The sequence below is a fragment of the Taudactylus pleione genome, unplaced genomic scaffold (assembly GCF_031769625.1).
Source record: "Taudactylus pleione unplaced genomic scaffold, aTauple2 ptg001676l, whole genome shotgun sequence".
NCBI lineage: Eukaryota > Metazoa > Chordata > Amphibia > Anura > Myobatrachidae > Taudactylus > Taudactylus pleione.
Window position 1 is genome coordinate 83,378 of NW_028286073.1, and position 8,264 is coordinate 91,641.

The following is an 8,264-nucleotide window of genomic DNA, read 5'->3' on the forward strand; positions in this document are numbered from 1 at the left end:
TGCAGACATACCTGTCCATCAGCAAGTGTGTACTGGCGGTCTGCATACTGCCCGTACACAGCGGCAGCCGCCAAGGAGGGGGGTGGGACACGCCGCTTGGCTGCTGGGACCCACGGCTAGAAGCAGATGGCCATTCAGTGTGTATGAACAATCATCTGCAGATATATCTGTATAGTGTGTATCCAGCTTAAGTCTACTAAGCGTCCTGTGTTATCTTCACAGTCCACGCAGCTGTCATCTGAGGAGGCAGAAGATACTGATCTCTACTGCGGAGTCTCCTTCGGGGGAAGAAGCATAGAGTCTAAAATTAATATACCTGCTTTGGTGCGAGCAGTTAGATCTATCTTACAAAGAGAAGATGAGCCCGCCCCCACATCAAAGCACCCACTATTTAAATGATAAAACGTGGCTTCAGCAGAGTTTCCGCTCTCGGATCAACTAGTTGAGCACATGGCAGCAGCTTGGCAGATTCCTAGTAAGAGGTTTCAGCCCCAAAAACGCCTGACCTCTTGTTATCCTTTACCTCCAGCTCATTGTACAAGATGGGAGACTCCCTCAGCAGTTGATTGCCATGTTATGCATTTGATTAAAAGTGCTACATTACCTATCCCTACAGTTTCCTCACTGAAGGACCCTATAGATAGAAAGATTGAAACTGGCCTTAAATCTGTGTACTCTCTTTCAAATGCCATTACTTGCCCAACCATGGCTACTGCATGGGTGGCTAAAACAATTGAGAGCTGGGCACCCTTGAAGAATCTTATCCCTCAGATGCCTCTTGGGATCAGATGTCTTATGTAGCTCACATAAGAGATGCAGCTTCATATATTCGAGAAGCATCCTTGGATTCCAGTCTCCTAGCTTCTATATCTTTGGCCATGGCGGTGTCTGCCCTCCGAATTCTGTGGCTGCAGTCATGGATGGCGGATTCAGATTCTAAGAGTCTTAGAAGCATTACCTTACAATGGGAAGATCTTGTTTGGCCCCGACTTGTACAAGATTGTGGCCACATTAACAGCCTCAAAAACCGCCTTTCTGCCATCAGCAACTACTGCAAGGCCTCGGACAACGTCCTTTAGGTCCTTTTATCCCAAAGGCAAACCTAAAGGTCAGTCCTTTCCTAAGCAATCGGCTTCCACTAGGGCCACAAAGCATAGGACCAAGCAGACCTGGGCCACCAGACGTCCTGCTTCAAAATTCGAGGACAAGCCTTCAGCCTGATGGGGCGGGCCTCCCCCTGGGGGACCCCAGAGTAGGAGGCCAACGTCTTCAGTTTGCCCAGGAATTGCGTCGAACAACCACAGACGTGTGGATAAGAGACTTCTCACAGGTATGCCCTCTCATTTCAGAGATGGCCACCCCACCAATTTTTCTACACAGGCGCTCCATCAGACCTGAACAGGGCCCTGCTCATCCAGAAAGCCATTAAAGTGGAGGTAATAGTTCCAGTTCTTCCTGTCAGTGAGGGAACGGTTATTATTCTACCCTGTTTCGGTGCAGAAACCAAATGGGTCTTATCGGCCTATCCTCAACCACAGATCCCTAAACAAATTCATCAGGGTGCCTACATTTTGCATGGAAACTCTGCGCTCTATTGTACTGGATATGGAGCCTCTGGACTTTAAGGTATCTGGATATTCAGGATGCGTACCTACAGCGTCCTCTTATCAGCGATCTCTGGTTTGTTGTGCTACAGCAACATTTTCACGGGTCTTTACCAAAATTATGCCGGTCATGGCGACCAACCTGTGCTGTCATGGAATCAGCCTGCTGCCATATCTTGATGACCTATTGCTCTTGGCAAGCTCCCCAGTGGTTCCTCAATGCCACCTTCAGGTAACCCATGCCTTCCTGCAGAGGCACACTTGGTCAATCAACTGGAAAAAGTCCTCCCCGAACCCTTCACAGAGGATGGTCTGTCTGGAGCTCTTTTAGGTTCTCCGGGTCAGAGAATCTTCCTGACAGCAGACAAGATCTACACACTGAAAATAAGTGTGCGCAGATTCCTACGCAGTTGCCGAATGTCAGTCCACTCAGCAATGCAAGTTCTAGGATCCACTACATGCCCCTGCAACAGCTAATCCTATCCAGGTGGAACGGGTTGCCCCTTTGGATCAAAGCTCAGACAATGGTTCTTTTTCCAGAGTTTCGTCTGGTGGCTACAGACATCCCATTTAACCAGAGGTCGCCCCTTTTGGATCCCGGAATGGGTACTCCTTACAACGGACGCCAGTCTCCTTACAACTGGAGCGCAGTGACCGGTCACCACTCCTTCCATGAGCGTTGGACATCGGCTAAGTACGCATTCTCACATGGGCTGAAGGTCACCTCCTGGCCATCTCCGCAGTGTTCATTCTGAGTTCTAAATTGGGAAGCGGACTTCCTCAGCCGTCACAACGTGCATACTGGTAAATGGTCTCCACCCAGAAGTCTTTCAACTCCTAGTGGACAAGTGGGGCCTACCAGAGGTGGACCTCATGGCTTCCAGACACAATCACAAACTGCAAGTGTATGGGTCCAGAACATGGGACACCGAGGCAGCCTTCTTAGACAAAATGTCCGTGAAATGGACCTTCCATCTGGCGTATCTATTCCCTCCAGTCTCTCTTCCTCGAGTTCTTCAGAAGTTCAAACAAGATGGAGGCACTGTTCTGCTGGTGGCTCCAGCCTGGCCCAGACAACATTGGCACTCAGATCTTTGGAGCCTCTCCATAGATGCCTTGTTCCTGCTACCTCAGCAGCCATACCTGTTGTCTCAGGGTCCTTGTCTTCACCCACACCTGGAATGTCTGTCTTTGATGGCGTGGCTCTTCAGAGATCCCTCCTGAGGTCTAAAGAGTGTTCTTGCTCTGTAGTCAAGACTAGGCTGAGCGTGCAAGCCAGCCTCTGCCCGGATTTACCATAGAGAGTGGCATACATACTTTCAATGGTGTGATGCCAAAAACTATGACCATCAGGTGTTTAGGGTTTCTAGAGTGCTGGCCTTCCTCCAAGCAGAGTTGGACCTTGGACTCTACCTTACCTCGCTGAAGGAGCACGTCTCTGTTCTGTCCATTTGGTTCCAGCATAGAATTGCTTTACTGCCGGATGTCCATACCTTCCTTCAAGGTGTCCTCCGCATACAACCTCCCTTTGTCCCTCCTGTGATGTTGTGGAATTTGTCAGTGGTTCTTCAGGCCCTACAGGGCACTCCGTTTGAACCTTTTGGAATCTGTGGATCTCAAGTGGCTCAGAGCGAAAACGTTTACTTCTGGCTATGGCGTCCACCCGAAGGGTGTCTGATTAAGGGGTGCCCTCATCCCATTCCCCATTTCTAATCTTCCATCAGGACAGGGTAGTTCTTTGAACTCAACCTGGCTTCCTATCCAAGGTGGTTACTCATTTCCATATTAATGAGGAAATCCTAGTCCCGGCCTTTTATTAACCTGACCTCCTTCGATGTGGTCCATGCTCTCAGGATCGACGTAGACCGTACCAGTTCTCTGAGGAAAACAGACTCCCTATTTGTGCTCTATGGATTTCACAAGAAGAGATGGCCAGCTAATAAACAGACATTGGACAGATGGTTTTGCATGACTATCTCCCAGGCTTACACGCAGACAGGCCTTCCTGTACCGGCTACTGTCACTGCCCATTCCACTTGCTTTGAGTCCCTCGGCAGCTCAACATGGAGTCTCAGCTGAACAGCTTTGTAAGTGTGCCATATGGTCCTCTGTCCACACCTTTCTTAGGTTCTATGCCTTCGATACACTTGCCTCTAGGATGCTTCATTTGGACGCCAGATTTAACTCTCAGGAGTGTCCCCACCATTGAATAACTGCTTTGGGACATCGCCAAGGTCTCCCGGTGGAGCCCTATGGACCCTGAAGAAGAAAACAAGAGTTATGGTAAAACTTAACAAAGTTAACTCTTTCTTCAAAGTCCACAGGGTACCCGCCCTGATGCACCTGGCTTCTATGGGCTATGTTTCCCGGTCACATGTTTTCTGTCTGTGTGAGTGTGATTCTTCTGTGCACCAGTCTTCTCTCCTCTCCTCCGGCCTTAGGCTTGTTATAAACTGAAGTGGCTCGGGGGCAGGGTATAGGGGGAAGGCCTGTTGAATCTTGGGGGCAAAGCTTTAACTTTTTGGTGCCCGGTCCTCAACCACCACATGTGGACCCTATGGACTTCGAAGTAAGAGAGTTAACAGGTAAGGTAAGTTTTACCATAACTCTCGTTTTCCATGCTCTGAGTGTGGGAAATGTTTTATAAAGAAATCCGCTCTTATTAGTCATCAGAAACATCACACAGGAAAAAAACAATGTGTATGAGCATCTAGAAATATATAGAATTTGCAGCGGTATTTGCAGTACTGTATTGTTATTGAAAATATTCAAAACAAACATGAATACAATGTTAGCCTAGATTGCTGTCCCTGCTTAGCGAAGGGTAAATGACATTTGCATTATCTCACTATATACTAATATATAACACTTTTATTTAGGGATGTGCAGGCTCGGTTCTACTCGGTTCCGTTCGTTTTTTTTTACCGAATCTTATTGGCTATCCAAAACTCGTGACAGCTGAAACCCAATAAGATTCTGAAAAAAAAAACGAACGGAACCGAGTAGAACCGAGCCTGCACATCCCTACTTTTATTATATATCCACACGGATGTCACCATCCTAGCTCTCCAACAGCTTTCCTAATGTAATGGTTTTCAGTTTCCTTATTCCATCAGATCAGAGTTTTCCAAACTTGGCTATTACAGGCCAGGTATTAAGGATATCCATGCTTGAGCACATGTCACTTAGTACCTCAGTCAGTTTGATTTAACATGGATATCCTTAAACCCTGGTCTGTAATGGCAGAGTTTGGGAATCTCTGTATTAGATTATTATTATTGTGCTATTGGCCTATTTGTGCAGTAACAAGACCACATGATGTAATATAGGGACATAACTAATCTGTCATCATAATGTCCTGGGGATGTAATATGGGAAGTGGGAAACTATGACATCATGTGATGACTGGGCTGTAAGTGATGGTGTGAGATGGGTGATATAATGACATCTGTAACCTCTGATTTTATCTCACTGGATCCAGTATTCTCTGGTTGGGTTTCCTGGTAAATGGATCTCTAATCTCCTTACAGCAGTCTGATGTCTGGTTCCTCCTAATTAGATTCTCTGTAACCTACTATTTACACTATTCCATAAGATAAGGACATTAATATCATGATCACTTATGTAATTTATACATTATTAGATAATGTAATTAGTGTTGGGACACAGGAAGCTGCTGGTCCTGGTATAAACCACTAACAGTAATGTCCATTAAGTGCATCAGGCTCCCGATATCCCCAGCAGAATACAGATGTGAGCAGGGTACGTAGTAATGGAGGAATAATACAGGGACATCACAGGATAAGTAGGATCAGTACAGATTGTCCTCAGTATGTCCTGCACTGTCTCACCTCCCACAGTGGTGACACCACCAGTAATGTGCAGGGTCAGGAGATGGAGATTATTTGGTAGTGAGGAATTCACAGAAAGGACAATACAAGCTTTGTTATACACCTACAAATATATGAGATAAAGAGTTTGGTAACAAGTAAGAAAACCGAACGCTGTACGGACCTGTCTGACGTCCATGTGGGGTAACACAGCTGCGTGTGGCACTTGTTAGTATTTACCACACTTTTTTTACCTGAAAGTTTTTGTACATTGTTAGTAAAGCTGGAATGGACTCCAGTTGTCCTCTCGGTGGTGCACATGTTCTGTGATGGCCTAGGTGTAAGATCTAGTGATTTGCTGTAAGACAGGATTTAGTGGAAACTCTGATGTTACCAGAGATGTCACAAGGAAGTATAGAGGTTTCTGCATGAGGGTGAGTTGTGTCTCACGGGCTGGTCACACTAGGCCACAGCTGGCAGGAGAAAATAACAGAGATAGGGACAGGGCAGTCAGCTATAGACCAGGGTATGAGGTCAGGGCCACAGGAGAACAAGCTTCAGGCATAAGCCGGGTCAGTATTGGTCAGTCAGACATTTACTATGACTCATTCAGAACTGGATATAAACTGACATAAAGCTGTATTACTCTGTCACTTTAGGTACCGGTGATTATAGGTATATATATTGGGGTGATTATAGGTATATATTGGGGCTGCACCAGCTCTTCCTATTCCCAGGTTCTTGTAATGCAGTTTTTATTCTTTTGTGTTTTAGCTTTATCCTAACTTTGCTCTTAGTATCTTTATACTGTGACTGTCTTAGTGTCCATTTCTCATACCCAAACAAGGAAGGTTTTGTCTTACACGTGTGCCCCTCTCTCCTGTCTCCTGTCACTGTGACACCGCTCTGGTGTTGGGGATTTGCTCTCTGATGGGCACCTGCATGGATACACTGGCCTGTCCTGTTATTACCTCCTATCATGGTATATATCAGCATTATGTTAGTACATATGAATTAGATAATATGTCATCTCTATTGTATGTGTGCCATGGAGGGAATGACAGCACTGTGCGAGTATCATATCCTGCAGCTTATAATACACGAGTAATACAGAAATGACATATTGTACACAAGCCATGAATAATAACAGGAATTGCTCTGTATGAGTAACTGGACATTACAGGACTATTATGTGCAGGATGTTACTCTCATCCTTAATGTAAGGACCATATTATACCAAAGAGAGAAAGCCAGGACAGCTATTCCTCATGGATGGCTCCTAATACGTACAGACCCCACCTGATGGAAAATGCCAGGATGCTGCACATCTCTGAGCGTTGGATGTATGATCTGTTATCTATATACAGGAGCACAGCACAGAGTCACTACACCAGTATGCCGGGAGCCTGACATCATTACTCTGTACTGTTACCTAGCTGTATCCATGTCAGTCTTGTCTGATCATAGCTGTAATGGAGTTGTATGAGCTGACATACTCTGTGCTGCTGTTACCATTCTCTTTGTAGTTACAGATTTCCAGCACCACCCACATTATATGCTGCTTGTGTGTCTGCCCCCAGGTTTGCAGGATACAGCAGCTGCTCATTTTATAATCTGCTTTTCTTGCACTATTCTAGCAGCAAAACATTCACACAATATTATAGTAAATAAAGTAATAAATATTCAATAAAATAACTTTCCAAGTGTTACTACAGGAGGAAACTATATTGTAATCTTGCAATAAAATGACTCTGATGTACAAAATTCTGCCTCACTGCTGTGTTTAGTATAACTTGGGTGTAAAGGGGCCTATCCATTAGAAGATCTTTCTGATAGACTAAAGACAAAAGATTTATCTTTTGAAAACTCCTGGGGCTGCTGTGACAGATATCTGACATGTACATGACAGATTTTTTGCAAACGACGAACGATATCGCATGACATCATTCTGGGAGTGGATTTTTTTTTTTTATGTTTCTATTCATTTACATTAAAAAAATCGTTTGTCGTTTACCTCAATAGATATTTCTAATATCTGTCAGCGATAAATGATAATTGACCAACATATTGGAGAGACAAAAGACAAAATTTGTCAGCCGCGGGAGTGCGCAATTTTATCATTCAGAGCCTACTATCCATTAGCAGATAAATTGAACGATAAATTGTTCATCTTTCAAATTTATCTGCTAATGGATAGGCCCTTTAAAGGAAAGGGCGGGGTGTGGGGGAAACGAGGGAGAAGGTGATATATAATAATATAATGGTCAGTAATCGGGAAATATAATTAATTGAAAAAAAAATCTACAAATGTAAGTAAAGCCCATAATGTGGTGTAACGGGTACGAGGACCCGCGTATAACGTGGCGTAACGGTACGAGGACCTGTGTATAATGTGGTGTAATGGGTACAAGGATCTGTGTATAATGTGGTGTAATGGGTACAAGGACCTGTGTATAATGTGGTGTAATGGGTACAAGGACCTGTGTATAATGTGGTGTAATGGGTACGAGGACCTGTGTATAATGTGGTGTAATGGGTACGAGGACCTGTGTATAATGTGGTGTAATGGGTACGAGGACCTGTGTATAATGTGGTGTAATGGGTACGAGGACCTGTGTATAATGTGGTGTAATGGGTACGAGGACCTGTGTATAATGTGGTGTAATGGGTACGAGGACCTGTGTATAATGTGGTGTAATGGGTACAAGGACCTGTGTATAATGTGGTGTAATGGGTACGAGGACCTGCGTATAATGTGGTGTAATGGGTACAAGGACCCGCGTATAATGTGGTGTAATGGGTACGAGGACCTGTGTATAACGTGGTGTAA